Source organism: Dromiciops gliroides, chromosome 4 (genome assembly GCF_019393635.1).
Source record: "Dromiciops gliroides isolate mDroGli1 chromosome 4, mDroGli1.pri, whole genome shotgun sequence".
NCBI classification, from domain to species: Eukaryota; Metazoa; Chordata; class Mammalia; order Microbiotheria; family Microbiotheriidae; genus Dromiciops; species Dromiciops gliroides.
In genome coordinates, this window is record NC_057864.1 from 112,139,933 (window position 1) to 112,167,371 (window position 27,439).

Below are 27,439 nucleotides of genomic sequence, written 5' to 3' on the forward strand. Positions count from 1 at the left end.
CCCCTCCTCCCTCCTGGAGGCAGCAAGTAATCAGATATGGGTTATACATGTATGATTGTGTAAAATATTACCATATTTGTCATTTCGTATAAGAAAAGTTGATTAAAAGAAAAAATGAAAGAAAGTGAAAAATAGCACGCTGCAGTCTGTTCCATCAATATCAGTTCCTTCTTTGGAGATGGAGAATATGTTTCATCATTGGTCCTTTGGGATTGTCTTGGATCATTGTATCGTTGAGAATAGTCAAGTCATTCATTTCACTTCCTTCCTTCCTTCCTTTCTTCTCATCCCAACCTAAGGACTACTCCAAGCACATATCCCCCTGCTTTTGCTATCCTTAGTACTGCGGACCCTGTTATTCACATTTAAGAAAACCTAGGCAGAAGCTACTAAGCAACATTTTAGAGATTTTCCTGGCATAAACTCCAGATGGGGACAGTGAGCCAAAGAGAGAAAATGACATTCTTGGGTCAGTCCCCAGGATTAGATTCATCTAATCATCTAGTCCAACTAGCACCTAAACAGTAAGCAAGTCCATAGTCTTAGGGGCAGGAGGGTGTCTGTGGGTCAAAGGTTACACAGATAGGCAAGTTTAAAACTTGTCAAGAGCTACCAGACTGAGTTTCTTTTTCCCTCCAAACCCCACAACCCTTGTCCTAGGGCACCACATTCCAATGGGGCTCAGTGCTGAGCTGTATAACAATTCTGCTCAAATTTACTTTTGCCTTCATGTGACACTCATAAATGACAAACTCTCAAGTCTCACGTACTTTTGGGAGCTTTTTTAGGCAGAGTAGATCCGTGGTGTGTCACCTGGGACCATAAAACAATCATCCATTTCTCCTTTTATTCATTCCTCCACTCCAAAGTGTCCTCCTCTTTAAATCATACTGCTTCTTCTGTTTATCTCTCCATTTCCAGGTAGGCTTTGTTTAAAATGTCTAGAATGAATAAGACCAGTTAATATTGGAGGGGTGGGGGTTGCATAGGAGGTAGTAGGGGAAAGAGACTCAATCTGATAACTCTAGACAAGTTCATTTGGTTTCCTTATCTATGCAACCAACGCTCTTGGTGGAAATGTGGATTGACTGATCCAATTGTTTTGTAAAACTACAAACTATACACTAAACTATATATCAGAGATTCCATTACTAAACCTACACCCCAGAGAGATCAAAGACATAAGGAAAGATCCCTTATACACCAAAATTTTCATAATAGCATTTTTTCTTTTGTGGTAGCAAAAAACAGAAGCAAAGTGGGTGTCCATTGATTAGGAAATGGGTATACAAATTGTGATATATAAATGAAATGGAATATTGGTGTGGCATAAGAAATGACAACTATGAGAAATTAAGAGCAACGTTTGTTATTGTTGTCATTCCATCGTGTCCTACTCTTTATGATCCCATCTTGGCAAAGATTCTGGAGTGGTTTGCTATCTCCTTCTCCAGTTCATTTTATGGATGAGAAAACGGAGGCAAAGGGGGTGAAGTGACTTGCCCAGGGTCACACAGCTTGTAAGTATCTGAGGCCAGATTTAAACTCAGGAAGATGAGTCTTCCTGACTTTAGGCCTGGCACTCTACCCACTGCACTACCTAACTGCCCTTACATAGGAAGTCTCAAATAACCTAATAAGCAAGAAATAAGCAAGGGGTTACATGGTGCCCTGGAAAGAAAGCCGGATTTGGAGTTAGAACTCCTGAATTCAGATCCCAGCTCTGTTCCTTAGGACGTTTGTGACCTTGGACAAATCTCTTGATCTCTGTGGGCCTCAGGACTGGATGACCTCTAAGTTCCTCCTGGCTCTAAATCCATCATCCTAAGACAACATATACACTAACCACAATAATGTAAAATTTAAAAAAACAAAACCTTAAAACATCCGAGCTCAGATCGATCCTGTGGCTTATTTTGTCTCCAGAATTATTGACGAAACCTATCTCCCTCCTCTCTGGAGTGAGGTGTTAGAACACAGGGCCAAAGTAAGGTATATAGAGTGGCAGAGATAGTCAATGTGTGGTTTGTTTTGCTTGACTGTTCTTTGTTGTAAGTGAATGTTCTATGGAGGGTAGGGAGAATGGGAGGTAAAAGTGATGATTAATTTTTAAAAGATTCCTAGAAAAGCAAATAAGCAAGAAAATAAGCAAGCATGCAAATGAAGGAATGAATAAGGAACATATTATATTTTTGACTATCTCTAGGGAAGAAGATTCCATAACCTTTCTTTCATTAGATTTCCAGTCTGATTTCAAAATATTTCCTTCTCACAATCTACGTTCCCACCAAACTGGACAATTAGGTGATTTTTTTTTTGGTGGGGCAATGAGGGTTAAGTGACTTGCCCAGGGTCACACAGCTAGTGTCAAGTGTCTGAGATCGGATTTGAACTCAGGTCCTCCTGAATCCAGGGCTGGTGCTTTATCTACTTCGCCACCTAGCTGCCCCCAATTAGGTGATTTCTAAACTCAACATGGGATAACTAAGTAGCTCAACAAATAGAGTGCTGGGCCTCAAGTCAGGAAGACATGAGTTCAAATTTGGCCTCAGATACCTACTAGCTATGTGACACTGGACAAGTCACTTAACCCTACTTGCCTCAGTTTCCTCATCTGTAAAATGAGCTGGAGAAGGAAACGGCAAACCATTCCAATATCTTAGATGCCAAGAAAACCCCAAATGGGGTCACAAAGAGACAAGAAAACAAGAGACTGAAAAACAGCAATATCAAAAAACTCAACATTCATCTTCTGCTATCTTTATATTTCATAATCTCACACAGAAGGGGAACAGAGGGCAGAAGAGTGTAGGGACTAGGTAGAGCTAGTATTTTGTTTACTATGGGGGATGGAGAGGAGAGATTGAACCCACCAGTGCAGCTGGGATAGGGCAAAGTCTATCATGTGTAGAACCAGTCCAAGAGCCAGGTAGCCATCAGGGAAGTGGAGGGGTCATCAGAAAGGAGGAAGGATGGCCACCAGACATTAAAGGATGGTGGACCAGAGGAGTTAGGGGCACCAAGCATGGGGAACAATCCTCGTGGGGAAGGGACCCCTATCTCTCAATCTGGCTTCTACCGCAGAAGCATAATAACTTCCACCTCTGCTGTAACTTCCAACGCTCCCTCCCCCTGCCCCCTCTCCTTTGCTGTAGCAGCTCCCAGTGCCCTCTGCACTGCCTAGAGCACTTTTTTTTTTTTGATCAAGGTTAAAAACAGCAGCCCCAGGCAAAGCCCAGGACAGGGTGGAAACGATTAGACACAGGTCAATGTTCAGCTCTACATCCAAGGGTCATTGTAATTAACTGTATCACCTCAGAGATGAATATCAGAGTCCTTGCGAAAGCTAGCTTCCCTGTCCATGCATACCTGCTGTGGCCAGAGAAAGGCAGGGGGATACACTGGCAGAACTGGGTGCTCCCAGAAATAGTTATACAGAGACATGATCCCACCTAGCTAATACTGAAACTGAACCAGTAAGGTAACGAAAATCCAAAGGTGAAAGTGAAAACTCTTCATAAATAAAAGGGATTCTTCTTGTGGGCAGGAGGCCCCACGAAGCCCCTGGGGGTAGGCATCAGCTGTCCTGGGGCACTGTCCGCTCCTCCCTCTGCAGTTATCAGTTTGAACATTGAACTTCTTTCTCCAGAAGGGAGCACAATAAAAGAAACATTCCCCACTAGATCAGGGGTTCTTAATGAAGGGGCTGTGAACTTTAAAATATACATGTAAAAATGTATATTTACAGAAAATAAATTCTATAATATCTATATTTGTATAAAATTGTCCATATATGCTTATGTAAATTATATAAACATGTAACCTATCTATGTTCATAACTATGGCTTTTTTTGAAGTTAAATTTATTTCAATGTAGAAAAATCTATTTTCTCATCTTCCCATTGAAAAAGAAAAAGAAAACTCTATGTATAGTATACATAAAATATGTATAGTCAAGCAAAACAAACTCTTGCATTGACTATACCCCCCCTAAAATGTCTCAATATCTACCCTGAGTCTATCACCTGTCAGTAAGAAGGTGGCTAGCATGTTTCATCAGGAGTCCTCTGGAATTATGGGTAGTCATTGAATTGATCAGAGTTCTTAGGCCTGTCATAGTTGTTGTCTTCAGTGTTGTTGCTATTATTATACAAAGTGTGAGTGTCCTGATTTTGCTCATTTCACTTTTCATCCATTCGCACAAGTCTTCCCAGGTCTCTCTGAAACTATTCTCTTCATCATGTCTAATTGCACAATATTATTCCATTACACTCAAATACCACCATTTGTTTAGCAATTACCCAAATGATAGGCACTCCCTTGGTTTCCAGTTCTTTGCTACCACAGAAAAAAGCTGCTGCAAATGTTGTTGTGCATATGGATCCTTTAATTCTTTCTTTGATCTCTTTGGAGGACAGAGCTAGTAGAGATATTGCTAGGAATCAACATAATTTATTTCCTCTCTGCTCTTAGGAATCTTATTCTATGCACTTAAAACAATTATTTTGAGAAGGGATTGCATAGGCTTCACCACACTGCCGACAGGGGCCATGGCACTAAAGACCCTACTGATACACGTCAGAACCTCAGGGGTCCTTTTTGCTGGAAGTCAGCAAAAAGGAATTCAACAGCTGTGTGTGCACAGTTACAGGGAGGAAGGGAAGACTCTGTTTTTGAAGAATTTGCAATCTAATGAGGGAGGATGAATGTGATCACCTGAAGCATTAGAACCAAGCCTAGAATCCTATAACAGTGTGATCTGGTGGAAACATCTCTGTGTTCTGTGTCAGAATACCTGGGTTTGAAGCCTGACTGTTACTTCCTAGTCATGCAAATCTGGGCAAGGTTTCAGTCTGTGGTATAAGGAAGTTGCTCCAGATGACTCAAAGGCCCCTTATGCTTCTAAAGCCTGTGAACCTACGTAACTTAACCTCCTCTCTGACACTCCTTGTTCCAAACCTTGTTCTTCATGAAAGCTTTTCTTTCTCAGTTAATCCCTTACAGCTCTGGTTATAAGATCCCTCCAGCATTCTTGCAACATTAATAGCTGGGTGTCAATATAGGAGGAATGGAGGTCTGTGGGATGGAACAGTCGAAAAAGAGAACAGTCAGCACCTTGAGGATGCTCACAGAGAGGCATGCCCCCTCTTGCCCTGGGGTTTCCAGGAATAGTTGAAGTGGGTGGTATCTGATGGCATGTCCCTTGAGATACTGAAGGGGTTCAGATAAGTAGAAGGAAGCTAGTGTAGCATAATGAATAGAGTGCTGGAAGAAGAGTAAGAAAAACCTGAGTTCAAATCCTGCCTCAGATACCTATAAGCTGTGTGACCTGGGGCAAGTCAGTTATAACCTCTCAGCTTTGGAAATAATAATAATAATAATAATAATAATAATAACAACACCAACTTCCCGAGACTGTTGTGAGGATGATGTATGTAAAGGGCTTTGTGAGTCTTAAAGTGATATATACCTGCTAGCTGTTAGTGGTGTTGTTGTATATTTTAGATAAAACCTGCCTAGACCAGGCAGGTCTGATGGGAATCACTGGAATAAGTGCAGGGGCAAGAAACCAGTCAAGGCAAGGAAGTCAGCTGATCGATCAAAAAGCATTTATTAAGCACCTACTATATTCCTGGTGCTGTGCTAAAGCACTGAGAAAGACAAAAACAACCCCTTCCCTCAAGGACCTCACAGTCTAATGGGGAAGACAACAGGCAAACAACTACAAGAAGCTATATATCAGATAAATTGGAAATGATTAACAAAGGGAAAACCCTAGAATTAAGGGGGATTGAGAAAGGCTATGTGTGTATGTGTGTATATGTGTTTGCATATGCGTTTATGTGTATGTATATATACATATGTACATGTGCGTATTCGTAGATAGAAGATTGGGGGGGCAGGGCAATGAGGGTTAAGTGACTTGCCCAGGGTCACACAGCTAGTAAGTGTCAAGTGTCTGAGGTCAGATTTTAACTCAGGTCTTCCTGAATCCAGGGCCGGTGCTTTATCCACTGCACCACCTAGCTGCCCCCTAGAAGATGGGGTTTTAATGGGTGCTTGAAGGAAGCCAGGGAAGTCAGGAAGCCGAGATAAGGAGGGCATGAGGGACAGCCAGGGCAAATGCCTAGAGTCAGGAGATGGCATGCCTTGTGCAAGGAACAACAAGAAGGTAAATGGCACTGGATCACATGGTACATGGGAATAAAGTATAAGAAGCTGGGAATGTGGGGGAGGGGGAAGGGCAGGTTATGAAGGATTTTTTAAAAAGTAGAATTTTCTATCTTCTATCTTCTTCTGGAGATAAGAGAGGGACAGCTAGGTGGCACAGTAGAGGGCAGCTAGGTGGCGCAGTAGGTAAAGCACCGGCCCTGGATTCAGGAAGACCTGAGTTACTTGATACTTACTAGCTGTGTGACCCTGGGCAAGTCACTTAACCCTCGTTGCCCGGAAAAAAAATTCTAGTTGAGATAAGAGGGAAACACTAGGGTTTATTTAAGGAAAATGACATATGTGCTTTTTCTTTTCTTTTCTTTTTTTTTAGTGAGGCAATTGGGGTTAAGTTACTTGCCCAGAGTCACACAGCTAGTAAGTATTAAGTGTCTGAGGCCAGATTTGAACTCAGGTACTCCTGACTCCAGGGCTGATGCTCTATCCACTGCGCCACCTAGCTGCCCCAGATACGCACTTTAAGATGGTCATTTTGTTGTTGTTTTGCTTGGTTTTTAAAATTTTTTTTTGAAAAATTATTTTGTTAAATATTTCCCAAATACATGTCAAAACATTTAACATTTATTTATTAATATTTTGAGTTCCAAATTCTCTTCCTTCCTCTTTCCCTCCCACCTCTCCCCTCTCCTTGAGAAGACAATCAATTCAATATCAATTATACATGTGAAGTCATGCAAAATATGCTTCTATATTGCACCATGTTTTAAAAGAAAACATAGACAAATTTAAAAAAATAAAAATAAAGAAAGTAAAAAAGTGGGGCAGCTAGGTGGCGCAGTGGATAAAGCACCGGCCCTGGATTCAGGAGTTCCTGAGTTCAAATCCGGCCTCAGACACTTGACACTTACTGGCTGTGTGACCTTGGGCAAGTCACTTAACCCCCATTGCCCCGCCAAAAAAAAAAAAAAAGAAAGAAAAGAAAAGAAAAAAGAAAGTAAAAAAGTATGCTTCAGTCTGCATTTAGAATTCATCAGTTCTCTCTCTGGAGGTAGATGGCATTTTCATCATGAGTCCTCTGGAATTGTCTTCATCGTTGTCTTAATCAGAATAGCTAAGTCTTTCACAGTTGGTCATTGTTACAGTATGGCTGTTACTGTGTACAGTGTTCTCCTGGTTCTGCTCACTTCACTTTGCATGAGATCATATAAGTCAGGAAGATCACTTTGACAGTGGAATGGAGAATGGACTAGAGTGGGGAAAGACATGTAGCACGGAGGCTAGCCAGTAGATGACGGGCTATAATGGGCTGGTGGCAGTGTCAGAGGAAAGAAGGGGGCTTTTTCAAGAAATGTTACAGGGGCAGCTAGGTGGCGCAATGGATAAGGCACTAGCCTTGGATTCAGGAGAACCTGAGTTCAAACCCAGCCTCAGACACTTACTAGCTGTGTGACCCTGGGCAAGTGACTTAAACCCCATTGCCCTGCAAAAAAAAAAAAAAAAGAAAGAAATGTTACAAAGGTAAAATTGACAGACCTTGGCCAAACACTGGATATGGGAATGTGAAAGAGAGTAATAGAAAACGACACCTAGGTTTTGAGCCTGGGAGAGAGTGAGCATGATGACAACAATAGGAAGAGGGGAGAGTTTGGAGGGAAATATGATGACTTCAGTTTTGGATATGTTGAATTTAAGATGTCTTTGTAATATCCAATTCAAGATGTTCAAGAGGCAATTGGAGAGGCAGCTAGGTGGTGCAGTGGATAGAGCACTGGCCCTGGATTCAGGAGGACCTGAGTTCAAATCCAGTCTCAGACACTTGACACTTACTAGCTGTGTGACCCTGGCCAAGTCACTTAACCCCAATTGCCTCACAAAAAAAGAGGCAATTGGAGATGCAAGACTAGGGGTCCATAGATAGATTGGGACAGGACAAATAGATTTGAGAATCTACAGGAGAAAGATAATTAAATGTACAGGAGCTGATGAGATCACCAAGTAAAGTAGTATAGAAGGAGAAGACAAGAGAGTTTGGGGGTCCCCCTCAATTAGCAGACATGACTTAGATGAAGATCCAGCAAAGGAAACAGAAGGAGCAATCAGATGGACAGAAGAGAATCAAAAGAGTAGTGTCATTAAAAGTGAAGAGAGAAGAGGGTATCGAGGAAAAGAGGGTGATCACCAGTGCCAAAGGTACAATGAAATCAAGAAGGGTCTCTATTGAAAAAAGACCATTAGATTTGTCAATTAAGAGATCACTGGTGACAACATCCTTCTCCTGTGACAACTGTGTGTCTGATATTTACCTGCCAACCATGGACCCCAAATGTAACTGCGAGAATGGTGGCTCTTGCACCTGTTCAGGCTCCTGCAAATGCAGATCGTGCCAGTGCACCTCCTCCAAGAAAAGCTGCTGCTCCTGCTGCCCAGCAGGATGTGCCAAGTGTGCCTAGGGCTGTGTCTGTAAAGCCCCCCAGATTAAGAGTTGCAGCTGCTACCGTGTCCCTTTGCCTGTAAATAAAATAATTTGTATGGATCTAAATTTTCTTTTCATACACCATGGATGTCTTCTACTGTTTGTTTGTTTGTTTTTGTTTGGTTTGGTTTGTTTTTGTTTGGTTTGGTTTTTTGCAGGGCAATGGGGGTTAAGTGACTTGCCCAGGGTCACACAGCTGGTAAGTGTCAAGTGTCTGAGGCTGGATTTGAACTCAGGTACTCCTGAATCCAGGGCCGGTGCTTTATCCACTGCGCCACCTAGCTGCCCCCTCTACTGTTTTTCTATGAAATGTATGAATTAAAATAAACTTGATAAATACCTTTAAACAAACAAAAAAAAGAGATCACTGGTAACTTGGAGAAAACAGCTTTAGTTTGAATGATGAGGTTGGAAGGAATTGCAGGAAGTGAAGAGAATGAGAGGAAAGGAAACGGAAGCCCCAACTATAGACTGTCTTCTCAAGGGGGTTAGCCACAAAAGGGAGGAGAGATATGGGATAGTGGGGAGTGATGGATCAAGGGAGGGTTTTTTTGAGGACGGGGAGACATAGGAGTGTTTGTGGATAGGAGGGAAGCAGCCACTAGACAGGGGAGACTGAAGATAAGGGAGAGAGTAGGGATGACAGAGGAGGTAATCTACCAGAGGAAATGGTATGGAAAGGGATCACTTGTGAGTATAGAAGAGTTTGCATTGGTGAGAAGGGCTACTCATCGTGTGAGACAGGAAGCATATAGAGGCAGAGAGCATTTGGGAGATGTGAGTTGAGGAGGAAGAGAGAAGAGGAAGCTCTTAGGAAATGGGCCTCAATTTTTTCCAGCAAAATATGAGGCCTGCTTCTTAGCTGAGAGAGTTGAGCTAAAAGCGAACTGGAGGCAGTGGTGTGGCTCATCTGTAATACCTGAGGCATTAGGTCTGGATCTCCTCCTTTTGTGTCATCATTGCGGCATCTGTAGGCATTCATGCATGTCTGCCTCAGCATAGGATTGTGGGTTGAACTTCTCCAAAGACACATATGAATTGGGGAAGTAAGTTGTGATGATGCAGGCTGTGGGCAAATCCAGCCAAGAGCTGTCTGTATAAATTGTTCCAAGTGAACTCACATCCAATCCTCCATTACCTTGAAAGGGAAGGAAAGGGAAAATTCATATAGCTTCTCCTATGTTCCAGGCACTGTACTAAGTGCTTTTTTACAAATATTATCTCATTTGACATTCACAACAACCTTAGGAGGTAGGTGCTATTGTTACCCCCATTTTACAGTTGAGGAAACTGAGGCAAACAGAATGTTAAATGACTTACTTAGGATCACACAACTACTAAGTGTTTGAGGCTAAATTTGAATTCCAGTCTTCCTGACTCTAAGCCCAGAACACTCTATCCACTGCAGCTGCCTTCTATTCTGCTGCCACCAACTGTTTGCATTTATGTCTGTTTTATGTATACTTAGTGTTTTTCCATGTCTGTGTATGAGCTCAGCGACAGCACCAGACAGCTTGTTTCTCCACTAGAATCGAAGCTATTAGTTTGTGTGTTTCTCTCATCAGATGGCGGACTGATTAAGGTGGGGGCCGTGTTTCCTCTGTCCTCATCCCTTCTAAGTAGTGAACATTCAGTGCATTTTTATTAAATTGGCTGATATGCCCACCCCTTTCTTGCCCAAATGTTCAGACCTCTTTTGGCAGATCCAATCTCTTGAGTATCTTCAAAATCTGCCACTCTCCACATAAGCCTCAAATGTCCAGGTTCCTCAAAGACTGGCCCTGATGGCTAAATTAGCTGGTTTCAGGTGGTCCTTTTCAGTATGAGGATAGTGGAAAGAACACTGGGCTAGGGATCAGAAGATTTAACTCCTAGTCTAGGTGACACCGTTAAACAGGCTTGTGACCTTGAGCAAGACACCTTCCTTTTCAAGGCCTCAATTTTCTGAAGGGTGCCAGACTAGATGATCTCGAAAGGTCTCTAATAAGCCCTATGAATCTATGTCCCCTGGCCCAGTAAAGCCTACAGGTCTGGGAACTGATTGTTTTCTTAATCCCAGCTCAAGGATCAAGAAATACTCCAACTGCTCTCCAGTTACCTACTGAGTGTATCAGTGTCACTCTTTGTTGAAAACATCTGAGGTTTCCTGAATAATTTACATGTCTTCTCTTCCCTTTACAAGGAGATCACATGGCACTGGACAAGGTGAGCTAATCTTCCCCACCCCTCACCCCACCAGGTTACTTAATCACCCCAGGAACAGAAGTCAGATTCATATTTCAGAATATGGATCAGAGACCAAGCATGTAGGAGACCCAGAACTCTCGGCTTTGCCAGCGACTCCACGGGTGACCTTGCATGGGACAACTTTTTTGGGCCTCTGATGGTCCCTTTACATTCACGTGGGTGAAATTCTGGGAGGTTAAACAATAATACAAATATGAGGGCTTCAGAGATTTCCTTTGTTAAAGGAATTAGATTTAGCCTGGAGAGGAACAGAATGGGGGTGACTGGCAGGGCATAATGACTTTCTTTAAGTAATTGAAGGACTGTCGCATAGAAGAGGGATTAGACGTGTTATGTTTGGCCCCAGACGTGGAACAATGGGCAAAGAAACAAATTTCGGCTCCACGTTAGAGAAAATTTCCCAACAATTAGAACTGTCTGAAAGTAGAATTGGCAACTTAGAGAGATTGTGGGCTCTGAGGAGAAGGAGGAGGAGGTCATCAAGCAGATGTCAGATGACCACTTGTGAGGCATGTAATGGCAGGCAGGGATTTCTTTTCAGTGGACTCGGTGTTCACTGAGGTCCCTTCCAACGACCAAGTCCTGTGATTCTAAAGGAGTTTTCATATTTGTGTGTACATGTGTCTGTAAGGAATAAGGAACCCCTGACCCATCAGCAGATCCTACAGCGGCTTAATTTCATCTGATTAAAGCCTCTTTTGTCTCCATTGGTCACCATTGTGGAGCTCAACAAAGAGAATCATGTTCCAAGATGATCATTTATTTCCTCCGAGCCGTTCCTATTGGTTCCTATGGAATTGGAGGATCAGAGCTAGAAGGAACCTTATAGATGAACTAGTTTCTTCTGCTCATTTTAGAGACGAGGGAATTGAGTCCCAGAGAGTTTAAGAGACTTGTCCAAGGCCACACAGACTGTAAATAACAGAGCCAGGATTCATTTCTTCTACCTTTTTTTTTTTTTAGTGAGGCAGTTGAGGTTAAGTGACTTGCCCAAGGTCACACAGCTAGTAGGTGTTAAGTATCTGAGGCCAGATTTGAACTCAGGTCCTCCTGACTCCAGGGCCATTGCTCTATCCTCTGCGCCACCTAGCTGCCCTGCCAGGATTCATTTCATAGATGGATTGAAGCAGATGGTCACAGAGGACTTCTGTGAACCCAGGTGCTCCAATTCCAAATCCGACACTCTTTTCACTATACTATGCTATATTTCCCACTATTTCTCTGTATCTCTCCCTTCTGACTTCTTTGCTCTTTGGATAAACTACAGTATTACCTACACTGTCCTGTGCTCAATAGCTTCAAAGGAAGCTAGATGATGAACTAGATAGAGCGCTGGACCTGGAGTCAAGGAGACCTGAGATCCCATCTAGACTCAAACACTTACCAGCTGCTTGACCCTGAGCAAGTCACTTAACCGCTGCCTGCCTCAGTTTCCTCATCTATAAAATGAACATAATTATGTACCAATCTCCCAGGGTTGCTTTGAGAATCTAATGAAATGAGATGCTTTGCAAAACTTAAAGTGCTACACAAATGCTAGCTATTATTACTGGTAGTAGTATTATCATTCAGTATGGGTAGAAGAGGAGGAAGATTTCTTTTTTAAAAAATGTTTTTATTTTCTTTGTGATATATAATTATATTTTATACATATATCAAACATAGATATAACATACACAAAGACACATATATGACATATATAGTATAAATTTTCTACATTATATTTAGATATACCTAGATATATTCTTTTTTTTTTTTGGCAGGGCAATGGGGGTTAAGTGACTTGCCCAGGGTCACACAGCTAGTAAGTGTCAAGTGTCTGAGGCAGAATTTGAACTCAGGTACTCCTGAATCCAAGGCTGGTGCTTTATCCATTGTGCCACCTAGCTGCCCCCTAGATATATTCTAATACATATATATATATATATATATATATATATATATATATATATATATATATATATATATATATATAAAACTTAGCATTTTAATTCCTTAAATAACAGTTTTATAAATAACAAATACATATAAATTTATATAATTTATATGACAAATTTGTTTAAATATAATTACTATATAAATAATACCTAAATAACTCATAAATGCACAACATATATATGTGTGTGTGTATATGAATACATATCTACCCCTTGTACCCTTCCCAGCACACCCCTCCCCCACCTTTCCAGATTAAACATTTTAATTTATATTTTTCTATTCCAATCTCTATCCTTCCCTTGCCCCCTCCCCTCCACTCCTCCCCAAAGCAGTAAAGAATCCAATATGGGTTATACATGTATGATCATGGAAAACATCACCATATTTGTCACTTAATGAAAGAATATCATGCCCCAATCTGTTCCATCAATATCAGTTCTTTCCCTGGAGGTGGATAGTATGTTTCATCAATATTCCTTTGGGATTGACTTGGATCATTGCATTGCCGATAACAGTCATTGTCATTCACAGTTCTTCATCAAACAATATTGCTGTCTCTGTGTAGAGTATTCTCTTGGTTCTGCTCACTTCTCAATACATCATTTCATACATGTCTTTCCAAGCTTTTTTGAAGCTCTTATTTTTTCAAATAATTTATATAGCATTGAGATTAATTGTCCTTTAAAAGTTTGGTAGAAATTCACTTGTGAATCCATCTGGTCCTAGAGATTTTTCAACTCATTCAACTTCTCCTTCAAAAATCCAGATGCTATACCACTTAACGTATAAAGTTAAGTATTGATATGATTTCTTGTAGCAAGGAGAGACAATAGTACTACCCAGTTAATCCTGAGATAGTAAAGAAAAGAAGACCTGTATTAGATATATGGAAAGATATGGATGAGAATTACACAGCAGGAGAAGTAATGGAGGGATTGCAATCTGTCTTGGAGGAGGGATTACCTATACTGGTGAAATCACAGAATAAAATATTTCTAAGAAAATAAGTGGGAGGCAGCTAGGTAGCACAGTGGACAAAACACCAGCCCTGAATTCAGAAGCACCTGAGTTCAAATCTGGCCTCAGACACTTGACACTTACTAGCTGTATGACCCTGGGCAAGTCACTTAACCCTCATTGCCCCGCAAAAAAAGAAAGTGAAAATTCAAAAATATGACCTGAATTATAGGTAATAACAAGTGCATGAACCTGGCATATTCTGGGTGGCTCCTAAACTTACTAAATCTGTCCATGCTTGGGGTAAATATCCCCTAATTCACTGATGGGTTTGAGGTCTGACAGTTACCCTCAACCTAGTTTAGCCCTTCTGCTGAGATAGTTTTATTGGGGCCTTACATGCTCCAGCTTCTTGGAGCCACAGGTGAGAGTTGGGTGATAGATGGACATCAAAGGTGGATGAGCAGCCCTGAAAAGGGCTTGACAGGCCCTTCTAGCAGAGGGGCTAGGTCTACCCCATGGGAAGACTTCCCCCCAGCCAAATGGGCAGATGAGAACAATTTGTTCCAATAGTCATGAAAGTAGCTAAAGTGCTAAGTGCTGTGGAGCACTCAGAGCTTGGTCAGACATCAAAGATGCCAAGGGCATCCGCCGTATCCCAGTCCATCACCAGTCGTCCTGACTTTTGTCTTGCCACTGGACTTTGATGACTCTGAAAGAGTGTGAGGCTGATGACTTTGTGCAACTCTCCCTCACTGAAATCCAATTCACCAGCAAGGCAAGATAACACTTCATGACTCTTCAACAACGAAAGGCAAACAACAACGATGACGACAAATCTTTCCATCTCTGGCCTGAAAGGATCACCTTGAAACATCTTGACATGGGCAGGAGATACCTGAGTACTAACCTCCCTCCATTCCAGCTTCCAACCTTGTTCCCAAGACTTTCTGTGAAACAGAGTTGATATGAAGTTCAAGATAATGGACATAATGTCCTTTATAAACAGATCATCCAGATCTGTGATTTCCTTGATGTAGGGAAACATTTTGTAAACCAGTGTGTTTTTTTAAATCTGGACCTGTGATTTCCCATAGGCCATAGACTCTATTGGGCAGCTGGATGGCTCAGTGAATAGAGCAATGGTCCTGGAGTTAGAAAGACCTGAGTTCAAATCCAGCCTCTGAAACTTACTAGTTGTGTGATCCTAAGCAAGTCACTTAATCCCATTTGTGTCAGTTTCCTCATCTGTAAAATGAGCTGGAGAAGGAAATGGCAAAGCATTACAATATCTTTCGCCAAGAAAACACCAAATGGGGCCACAAAGAGTTGACATGACTGAAAACCAAACAACAACAATATAGGATCTATTAAACAGCTTTGCCTCCCTCCTTTTACCTAATTCCCAGCCTCCTCAGTTCCCCAGTTTTGCTTCTTTTTCTGGCCAGAGCCTCAAGTCCCTGAGTTCCAAACTCCTTGCTTCAGTGAGGATTCAGAAAATACCTCCTGATCAAGACTTTCTTCAGGCAAACAAACAGTAACCATAATCTTTTCTTTATAAGGGATAAGAGATTAGGAATCAGCATTTGGATCAAACACTCCAGATGTCGAATAGGACAAGGGACAGGGCATCTGAGTAGTGTGTGGACAGGTATAGAGTGGGGTGGGAGATAACAGTTACTGAATAGGAAACTTCAAGCCTAATTCCTAAGGACAGAAGTCTTTGGTGGGTAACACCCAGGTATCTCCTACCCCGTCTTTTACATTTTTCAGGGTTTGGATAAATACTGTCAGAAAAGGATGGAGTCATGAGCTCAACTTTCTTCCTTTTCTCAGATTCTTACTTTAAAAAAATCCACTTCCTTAGACACACACCTCTTGTCTGAACTATTGCAACTTAACAGAGGTTAAAAAGCGCACTGAACAAGATAGAGAAACCTGGGCTAGAATATAATGCAATTGGGGCAGCTGGGTGGCGCAGTGGATAGAGCACCGGCCCTGGAGTCAGGAGGACCTGAGTTCAAATTCGGCCTCAGACACTTGACACTTACTAGCTGTGTGGCCCTGGGCAAGTCACTTAACCCCAATTGCCTCGCTAAAAATTAAAAAAAAGAATAACAATTTTAAAAAAGAATATAATGCAATCAAGTAGAATTAAAAGTGGTCAAACTCTCTCCTCAACTCAATATCTTCTAATGCCTAGTTTCCTTGAAGGCTTAGTTCAGACTTTACTTCTGATAGGAACACACAGCTAGGTACTCCCTCCTTCCCTCCCTGCCCCACTCCCCTGACCACCAATCCCACTTATTTACCTTCTATATATTTTGAATATATGGTGTACATATTTTATGTGTGTTGCCCATGTAAGATGTGTATATTCACTTAGGTTTTCCAAAAAGGGGGCTTGGGGGCAGTGGATAGAGCACCGGCCCTGGAGTCAGGAGGACCTGAGTTCAAATCCAGCCTCAGACACTTGACACTTACTAGCTGTGTGGCCCTGGGCAAGTCACTTAACCCCAATTGCCTCGCTAAAAATTAAAAAAAAGAATAACAATTTTAAAAAAGAATATAATGCAATCAAGTAGAATTAAAAGTGGTCAAACTCTCTCCTCAACTCAATATCTTCTAATGCCTAGTTTCCTTGAAGGCTTAGTTCAGACTTTACTTCTGATAGGAACACACAGCTAGGTACTCCCTCCTTCCCTCCCTGCCCCACTCCCCTGACCACCAATCCCACTTATTTACCTTCTATATATTTTGAATATATGGTGTACATATTTTATGTGTGTTGCCCATGTAAGATGTGTATATTCACTTAGGTTTTCCAAAAAGGGGGCTTGGGGGCAGCTAGGTGGCGCAGTGGATAGAGCACCGGCCCTGGAGTCAGGAGGACCTGAGTTCAAATCCAGCCTCAGACATTTAACACTTACTAGCTGAGTGACCCTGGGCAAGTCACTTAACCCCAATTGCCTCACTAAAACAAAACAAAACAAAACAAAACAAAACAAAAACAAAAACAAAACAAAAAAACAAAAAGGGGGCTTGTAGGGAATCACTGATCTAGATCTCTGGAATCTTGCCCACAATTCTTCAAGAGAAATTTTGAGTCCAGCCTGGAAAGGAGCAAGAGGTCGCAGGGCTGACTGCTCTGTTCTCCTCTGAGATGGGGTACCTGACTAGAGTTATACCTATTTAACTCCCTAAATATTGCTAGTCTAGGGACATGAATGTTTTTAGGTTTAAAAGCAGCAAAGCTGTTAGTTTTCCTGGTTGATAACCCTTAAAGGGGAAGAGGCATAATCCCAAGCTTTCACCTGTACAGCTCACTCCTTCACATCAAATTCTAATTAAACAGAAGACTATTAAAAAAAAAGTGACTAGTAAGTAAGCCTAGTGACCCAAGCAGAGAACAAACAGGAGTCAGAACAGTTATGTAGATAAGAATATACCAGAAAATGGACAACATGAATGAGCTCTCCCACTGGAGATAAGGTATCTCAGTTCAACCAATCTCACTCAACAAGAAATTCTCAGAAAGTCTCTGGGGAGGCAAGCTGGAAATCAGGAACCTGTTGAGGCCCCACGTCCTCTACATGTCAACTTCTCTCTGTCTCTGTCTCTGTCTCTGTCTCTGTCTCTCTCCCCCTCCCCTCCCTCCTTCTTTCCCTCTCTCCCATTCTTTCTCTCGATCTCCCTCCCCCTCCAATTCTCTCCCCCTCTCTCTGTCTCCCTCCCCCCTCCATACAAACACACTCTCGCCATGTGTGCATGCACACACACACACACACACATACACACATGCATATCTCTCCTTGAATAGAGTTTCAAACTACATGTGTCTCTCTTGAAGCAGCACTAACGTTTCTCCTTTCCAAAGCTCTTACACCAACTTTGCCCCTCAAACAGGCATGCAGTGCTTGGGTCATCATTCTCTCTACCAGTTAGGTGAGTCCTGGAACCTGGATTACATGTGTATGTGTTATTCATGTTGTCTACCTGTATAGAATGAAAGATCCTTAAAGGACTGTTTACTTTTTTCCCCTTAATATGTCTAATTCCTGGCTCAATAAATGCTTGTTTGTTGATGGTTGGTCTTGTGGGTTATATTAATGGTTCCATGTCAACTTGGAAGTCTGCCTCTAGTTCAATATTCCCAGAGATATGTGTGTGGCAAAGAATAAGCTTCATGTATAGAAGGGAGCCCATGTATGACAAGGACTGTTGTGTGGCTTGAAAGGAGACAGCAAAAAACCCATCTCTTGCCTCTTCTCCACCCCCACTTCTCCAAGGGAAACTCATTATTATCAGGAGTTGAAGCAGGAGATTATACTGGAAGCTACCACTCTGCTCTCCTCAGAGAGGCAGGTAACTGGGCTAGAGGTCTATCTATCTGCCCCCTTAAATACTGTTAGTCTAGAGGATATTACTGGGTTCCATCTAATTTCTGATCCCTTTGTCATTTCTGGGGGAAGGAGAAGCCCAAGCTCTATATCCAAAGCTTGACCCCTTTCCTATTAAATACCAGTTCCATAACCAATACACATAATAACAAAGAAGCCCATTTATCCAAGTCATAGCAAAACAAAATTCAGAAGACGTATTCCCCACAGGGAAAAAAATTATTATTATATTGTATTGTATTATATTGTATAATATTATATGTTATAATATACTATACTATACCATACCATACCATACCATACTATACTATATATTATATGATATAATTATTATCCATTTGCTCTGTCCAGAATCAGTCCCTCCCCTCCCCATCACACACTGGGCCCCTTCAGGCCTCCATTACAGGGTGAGACTTCGTTACCTCCAGTTATACCCCAGAATCTGCAAAGCCAGTGCTGCCCCTCTGTAGCAGGGTAATGTTCTTGTCTGTTAGAAGGACCCCACTTATTGGATGCACCATGTGCTTGTGGATGAGATGCTCCACACACTTCACAGTCACCACAGCCACCAAAGTCTCCAGGATGGCACAGGGGGAGAGTTGCACAGAGACTCCCCAAAATCTCCAGTGCAGCAAGCTGGGAATAATAGCATGATGGGGACTCCATGTTCCTCTTATGTCTTTTCCTTCAGAGTCTTTTTCTTCAGCAACCTGAAGTGGGGTTTGTCTCTCCTATCTCCTCTTCAGAAGCTAAAAGCCAGGATGAACCAGATGATGACTGGCCCTAAAGAAGTCTAAAAGGGATTCTCACTTGGAAAGTCCTGAAAAAGATCGGCTAATGCTGGAGCTCTCTGGTACCTCACCAATCCTGCCCCACCCTTCACACTGAACAGGATAATCATTTCCACCAATAGGGAGAGAGTCTAATGGGCTTTGGGACAGGGGTAAAAGTTTATTTAGCATTTTCATTAATGTCATGGATAATGCCATAGATGACAGAGATATAACATTTTCAGAAGACACAAAGCTAAGGGCAATAGCTAACATGTTAGATGATGGTCAGGATCTAGAAAATATCTTGAAAAGCCAAGACAATAGGTTGACCCTAAGAAGATGAAATCCAGTATGGATAAATATAAAGTCTTATGCTTAGACTCGAAAAAAGTTATTTGATAAATATATAATTGGAGAAGTATGACAAAATTCTTCTGAAATCCCTCTGAGGATTTTACCAAAGGGCATAACCAACATGAGTCAACAGTGTGATATGGCATGCAAAAAACCCTAATCCAATCTTTGGTTTCATTAAAAGAGGCATGGCATACAAAACAAGGCAGGTCAGAGTCCCATTGTATTCGGCCCTGATCAGACCATACCTGAAGCATGATGTTAAATTCTGGGCACCATGTTGTTATTGTTTTGTTTTTTTGTTGTTTTGTGTTTTTTTTTTTTTTAGCAACAAACATTTATGTTATTTTCCAGTTACATGTAAGGGTAGTTTTCAACATTCATTTTCATAAGATTTAGAGTTCCAAAATTTTCTCCCTCCCTCCCTCCCTTTCCTCCCCCCTCCATAAGATCCCAACCAGGTTGTATATGTACAATCTACAAGTGTTTTTTTATCAGTTCTTTCTATAGGGGTGCATAGTAAGCTTCCTCATTAGTTCCTTGGGATTGTCTTGGATCATTGCACTGCTGAGAGTAGTTAAGTCATTCACAATTGCTCATTGAACAATACTGCTGTCACTATGCACAATGTCCTCCCAGCTCTGCTCACTTCACTATACATCGATGTTCATTAGTCTTTCCAGGTTTTTCAGGGATCATCCTGTTTGTCATTTCCTGTAGCACAAGACCATTCCACTACAATCATATAGCACAGCTTTTTCCATCATTCCTCAATTGATGGACATTCCCTTGATTCTCAATTCTTAGCCTCCACCAAGAGTTGCTATAAATATTTTTTGTACAATTTTTCCCCTTTTTCTCTTTTTCATGATTACTATTGTTAACTGTTTCCCTTCCATCCTATTCCCTTCCCCATGATATTTATTCTATTATCCATCTTCTTTCATCTTATCAATCTTTGAAAGGGATTTGCTTCTGTCTGTCCCCTCCCCCACTCTGCCCTTCCTTCTTTTGCCCCTCTCTCTTTATCCCCTTCCCCACCTATTTTCCTGAAGGGTTAGAGAAATTCCTCCACCCAATTGAGTGTGTATATTATTCCCTCCTTGAGCCAATTCTAATGAGATTAAGGTCTTTGAGCCTTTTCTGATGAGTGTAAAATTCATTTACTGCCCTGCTCCTCTCCCATCTCTTCCCCTACTCCATAAGCCTTTTCCGGTTTCTTTCATGTAGGATTTCACCTCTGCCCTTCCCCCTCCCCCAGTGAATTCCCTTCACCCCTCAATTTAACCATAAAGATGTCATCACCTAGCTAAATGACACAGTGGACAAAGCCTCACCCCTGGACACAGGGGGATCCCAGCCAAAACCTGGCCTCAGACACAAGACAGTTGCCCACTGTATGACCCCAGGTATGTCCCCCAGCTCCAATTTTTTAAGGTTCTCTAGGGTCTTGTATTTGAAAGTCAAATTTGCCATTCAGTTCAGGTCTTTTCATCACAAATATCTGAAAGTCTTCTTTTTCATTAAAGTCCCATTTTTTCCACTGAAAGATTATGCTGAGTTTTGCTGGGTAGGTGATTGTTGGTTGTAATCCCATTTCCTTTGCCCTTTGGAATATCATATTCCATGCCCTCCAGTTCTTTAATGTAGAAGCTGCTAGATCTTGTGCTATCCTGACTGGGGCTCCACAGTACTTGAATTCTTTCTTTTTGGCAGCTTGCAATATTTTCTCCTTGACCTGAGAGCTCTGGAATTTGGCTATAATATTCCTAGGAGTTTTCCTTTTGGGATCTCTTTCTGGAGGTGATCGGTAGATTCTTTCCATTTCTATTTTAGCTTCTTCTTCTAGAATTTCAGGGCAATTTTCCCTGAGAATATCTTGGAAGATGGTGTCTAAGCTCTTTCCTTGATCATGGTTTTCAGGTAGGACAATAATTTTCAAATTATCTCTCCTGGACCTATTTTCCATGTCAGCAGTTTTTCCCAGAAGATATTCACATTGCCCTCTATTTTTTTATTCATTTGGATTTGCTTTATTGTGTCTTGGTTTCTCATAAAGTCACTGGCTTCCATTTGTTCAATCCTAATTCTTAGGCAATTATTTTCATCAGAGAGCTTTTGTACCTCCTTTTCCATTTGGCCAATTTGACTTTTCAAGCTGTTGACTTTTTTCTCATGTCTTTCCTGCATCACCCTCATTTCTCTTTCCATTTTTTCCTCTACCTCTCTAACTTTATCTTTAAAGTCCTTTTTGAGCACCTCTATGGCCTGACACTGATTCATCTTTTTCTTGGAAGTTTTAGATATAGGGGCCCTGATGTTGACATCTTCCTCTGAGGGTGCCCCTTGGTCTTCCTTGTTACTGAAGAAACTTTCTATGGTCTTCACCTTTCTCTGTTGGCTCATCTTGCCTTTCTTTTACTTGACTTTTAGCTCCTTAAAGTGGGGCACTGTTTCCAGGCTGTAGTATCCCAAGCTTAAGAAGTCCCAGGTGGTATGATTTAAGGAGAATCAGGTTCTTCACTCGCCTGGCCTGTTCCCTGGTCCTTAGATGACCCCAGACCAACTTGCTAATCAACCAGGTTTGTGTGTTGTGGTTGTTAGTTCCGACGAGCCTGTGCCCCTCCCCCACCTGGGCCCCTGCTACTCGAGCCTACCTCCTGGTTCTAAGCAGGGGTGTAAAATCCAAGTTCTGCCTTAGCACCAGCATAGACCCCTGTAGTCTCTCCCCTGTCCAGGGCTCAGCCCACTCACCAGACTGTGAGCTTAGTTCCAGATGACACTGGTGCTTCAGCTGATTCAGAGGCTCTGGGGGTCTGCTTCTCTGGTGAGACCTTCCTGGGAGTGGATCTGTGTCAGGGTGACTGTGGGGTTGGGCTTGACTCCTGTATCAGTAAAGCAGCTCCCTCCTTATGACCTTCCAAGCTGTTCTTGGTTAGAAGATGATTTCAGCACATTCTTCTGTGAGTTTTGCTGCTCCGGGCATTTTCCTATGGCGTTATTTGGATGTTTTTTGGAGCAATCATATCATGAGTTCCGGAGCTCACTGCCTTTCCTCCACCATCTTGGCTCTGGGCACCATGTTGTAAGAAGCTGGTATGTGTATATAAGGAAGTAACATGGATAATGAAGGGCCTTGAGAGTTTGACACATGAAGACTGGTTGAAGGAAATGTAGGTGTCTAGCCTGGACAATAGAAGACTCAAGGGGGAACAAAACCATCCTTAAATATTTAAACATTGTCATATGGATGAAAGATTGTATTTTTTCTGCTTGCTGCAGTAGGCAGAACTAAGAATGATGGGTAGAAATTGCATAAAGGCAGATGTTGGGTGTAAGGGAAAACTGCCTGATGATTGGAGTTTTACAAAAGTGAAATGGGAGGTCTTGGGAGGTAGTAAGTTTATTTTTACTTAGTAATCTTCAAGCAAGGGCTGAATAACTCATTTGTCAGGTATGCTGCAAAAGGTATTATTGTTCAGGTATGGTTAGTCTAGGGGGTCTTTGAGATCTCTCTCAATTTTCAACTACTGTGATTCTAAGTGTTAAAGAAAATCCCCTGTGAACGGTTAAAGGGCCCAAAAAGGGGGACCTGGAATGAACCAGAGTTCGATCACAGTTCACACAGATTATGAATGTATTTATTTGCCTGAGAAGAAGCAGCTTGCAAGCCAGAACAATGTTTGTTCTGACATGTTCAAGGCCCAATTGGAAAGAGTGAGATATTTATACTTTTCAAACAAAGGGAAGCAGAGAAATTAGGGAGAAAGGTGGGAGATAGTCCCCATTCCCAAGGAAGGGGAGATGCAAGAGGGGGAGTAAGGAATTACAGGTGTCAGATATATGCCCTTTGATGCACAAATCAGCCTGACAGTTCAAGGTTTGAACACAAACAATAAGATAAGGGGTTGTAAAACAGGGAGTCTCTGCAGATAAGGATTTTTCTCAAGGGCCCATAAACCACCAAATGGCTCAGGGTCTGCTTCAAAGCTGGAGTGAGTTTAATTGGCTTCAGAGTTGCTGATTTTCTGCACATCCAGCTAGGCTTATTCTTAGTTACGGCAAAGGATTGTTGGTATGTCAAGCCAATACAGCCTAGTCCTCATACAATTCTTCTGGCTACCTGGATAATTAGAGGGGTTCAGGCAAATCAAGGTATCTATTTTCACACAAGGAATTGTGGTACAAAGGCTGAAGCTCCAATCCCAACTTTGTGTCTTACTTCCTGTGGGATCCTGAGCCAGGATCACTTCCTCTTTCCATGTCTGTAAATATTTGTGAAGTGCTTTCCAGAGCCTGATACTTTTTTTTTTTTGGGTGAGGCAATTGTGGTTAAGTGACTTGCCCAGGGTCACACAGCTAGTAAGTGTTAAGTGTCTGAGGCCGGATTTGAACTCAGGTCCTCCTGACTCCAGGGCCAGTGCTCTATCCACTGCGCCACCTAGCTGCCCCAGAGCCTGATACTTTACATCTATGTGAGATGTTGTTGTTGTTTATTATTGCTGCTGCTATTGCATTGACTGTTATTAAAATAGTACTTCTGGCAGTAAAACCTCTGATCTTCTGATTGGATGGGATTTGCTTAGTCCCAGAGGTCAAAGACTTATATTGTGCCATGGTCTGAGGATGCTGGCACATTCCAGTCCACATTCTGGACCTGCTCCCTCTCGCCCACCTCAACTCTTGTGAGAGTCTGAATGGGGTCACCCAGCTCTCTGTTTCTCCCCCCACACACACATACACACAGAGTTCAGGCCCAGTTCCCCTCACCAGCTCCTCCAGAAGTCCCAGGAAAACAAATTTGGATTCAGAAGAGACAAACATTGGTATAGAGACCATATAGTCTGAAATTCTCTCTCTCTCTCTCTCTTTTTTGGTGAGGCAATGGGGGTTAAGTGACTTTGCCCAGGGTCACACAGCTAGTAAGTGTTAAGTGTCTGAGGTTGGATTTGAACTCAGGTCCTCCTGACTCCAGGGCTGGTGCTCTATCTACTGTGCCACCTAGCTGCCCCCAAAATTCTCATTTTATAGGTGAGGAATCTGAGGCCAAGAGAGAGCACAGGATTACACAGGTAGTAAACAAATGAAGGAGGATTTGAACCCTAGTTCCAAGTCTCATACTCTATTTTCTATACCATGCTGCCTTTGAAGGCCCAAGCTCTGCACCTCCCTTTTTCTTGCCCCCATTGTATAATGAAAAAAGGACTTACATTTACCGAGTAGCTCAGATTTATAAAGCATTTTTTTTCCTCACAACAACTGTGAAGTAGCTGATGTGAGTATTATTACCCCCATTTTCAGATAAGGAAATGGAGCCTCAGTCAAGTTAAACGACTCGCCCAAGCTAACATTGCAAAGGTGAGATCCGATGCCAGAATTCTTCTCATTACTCCCTAATGCCTTGTGCTTTAAGCTTTCTCTTCCATCCTGGTTCTGTTTCAGAGAAGAGCATTTCAGTTCTTGTTCCTGAGGACAGGGGCATATCTCCTCTTGCCCCATCTCCTTCCCAACAGTACCCACGATAGGACTCTGTATAGGGGTCAGTGCGATCCCTGGCACTAAGGGCAAAGGCAATTAGTTGGGGGGAGGGAACAAGCATTTATTAAGCACCTATTATGTGCCAAGCACCATGTTAAGCACTTTACAATTGACAAATACTGTCTAACTGTGAATAACAGTAGACCCAGGTTCTAATCTACCTTGGCCACTTACTAGCGGTGTGACTTCAAGCAAATCCTTTTACATCTCAGGGAATTAGTGTCCTCTTTAAATTGGGGAGAATCCTTGCCCTTCCCCTTTTATGGGGCTCCTAGGAAGACTGCATGAGATCTTCATAGCTATCAAAAGAGGAAGAAGTCTTAGCTACCTAATGGAGGTCTGCCCCCTGCTTTATTCTCATAAACTTTTGTAAACCATAGAGCAGTATGCGAATGTAATATATCACTGTACAAATGTAATGTGCTCTTCTCTCTTTAGACTCCTTTCTTCCATCCTACCTCTCTGTCTTTTCTCTTTCCAGGTGTTTTCCTGTGAGTCTTTCCCAAATGCTGAAACCTGCCTAACACTGCTCCTTTTCTTTGCAAGTTTCTGTACAGAACTCTCTTCTTTCTCTCTCTGTCTCTCACAGGTGACATCTTTATGATGTGGCTTCTGACCTCATCATTCTACAGAAATTGCCCTCTCCAAAGTTACCAATGATTTCTTAGTTGCTAGATCTAATGACCTTTTTTCAATCCTTATTCTCCTTGACCTCTCTGCAGCCTCTGATGCTGTTGCTAACTCTCTCCTCCTTTTGATTCTCTCTTCTCTCTAGGTTTCTGGGACAACACTTTCTCCTGGTTCTCTTCCTATCTATCTGACCACTCCTCCTCAGTATCTTTTGCTGGATCCTCATCCAGGTCACACCCTTTAAGTGAAGGTGTCTCACAGGGTTCAGTCTTGGACCCTCTTCTCTTCTCCCTCTATACTACACTTGGATCAGCTCCCATAGATTTATTATCATCTCTGTGTTGATGATTCTAAAATCTACATCTCCTTCCTGAACCTCTCTGTCAACCTCCAATCTCACATCACCAAGTGTGTTTCAGACATCTCAAGCTGGATGGTCAGTAAACATCTTAAACTCAACATATCCAAAACTAGACTTATTATCTTCCTCCCTGACCCCTCCCATCTCTGACCTCCCTTTATTACTGTAGAGGATACCACCAGTTACATCCAGTTACCCAGGCTCACAACCTAGGTGTTATCCTCTATTCCTCACTATCTCTCATCCCCCATATCCAGTCTGTTACCATGACCAGTTGATTTCACCTTTGCTGCATCTCTTCAATACAGCCCCTTCTCTTCTCTGACACTGTCATCACCTCACACTGAGATTATTGCAATAGCCTGCTGGCGGGTCTGTCTGTCTCCAGTCTCCCCACTTAATCCAGCCACCATTCAGCTGCCAAAGTGATTCTCTTAAAGCACAGGTCTGACCATATCACCACCATACTCAGTAAATTCCAATGGCTCCCTATTACTTCCAGGATCAAATAGAAAATTTTCTGTTTGATGTTCAAGAGCCAATCATAATGGAAATGATTTAGCTGATTTTCATTTTATCTTCCAGCCTTCAGCACTTTTGTTTGTTTGTTTGTTTTTGCTGAGCAATTGGGCTTAAGTGACTTGCCCAGGGCCACACAGTTAGTAAGTGTTAAGTGTCTGAGGCCGAATTTGAACTCAGGTCCTCCTGACTCCAGGGCCAGTGCTTTATCCACTGCGCCACCTAGCTGCCCCCTTCAGCACTTTTTTTTTTAATTTTTTTTTTACAGGGCAATGGGGTTAAGTGACTTGCCCAGGGTCACACAGCTAGTAAGTATCAAGTGTCTGAGGCCGGATTTGAATTCAGGAACTCCTGAATCCAGGGCCGGTGCTTTATCCACTGCGCCACCCAGCCGCCCTCCCCCTTCAGCACTTTTAAGACCTGGATTTCCCTAAAAAAAAATCCCTACTGGGGTCCCAGGCACTAGTGATATTGATCTGATCACCACTAAGAAAGGAACAAATGCTGGTGCAAAGATTTTCTTTTTCCACAGAAGTTTTTATCATTATGATCAATAAAGCCAAACAACTTGCATTTTGCTATAAATTTTCTAGTGGGAATAATTCTGCCATTTGCCTTTTTGCCAAGTGACAAAAGCCTAGAATGTTAGAGCTAGAGGAGGCTTTAGAGGGCATTTACTGGCCCAGTCACATTTGAGAGAAAGTGACCTTCTCCTCTTCTTCCAAGGGCCCTCCAATGTCCCCATCAACTGCCTAAACATTCAGATAACCTGGCTACACCCTTGAGCTAGCATTAAGCAATAGCTAAGGATGAATGGGGGTGAGTTGAGCTAGAGAAGCCTCAGCCGGCCTTGATGCCCTGGGGCTTTTACACTCACTAAACAGACATTTTCAGAAGTCCAAAGAGGCCATAGATGATTTCCAGCTTTTGAACTCCTGAACCATTAAAAAAAAATAATATATGTGAAAACAAAACAAGCCCCATCCTTTCTAAAGTGAGAAGGTATTTGGATTTTTGAAAACTTTGATAAAGACCTTTTCCTGTTGCAGATGCGCTATTGAAGGGGAAATTTAGCTTT

General features: G+C 42.2%; 1 pseudogene; it reads left to right on the forward strand.

Annotated features, from left to right (window-relative positions):
- Window positions 1–8,439: 8,439 nt before the first annotated feature.
- Window positions 8,440–27,422, forward strand: LOC122754676 (annotated as a pseudogene).
- The last annotated feature ends 17 nt before the right edge of the window (window positions 27,423–27,439 follow it).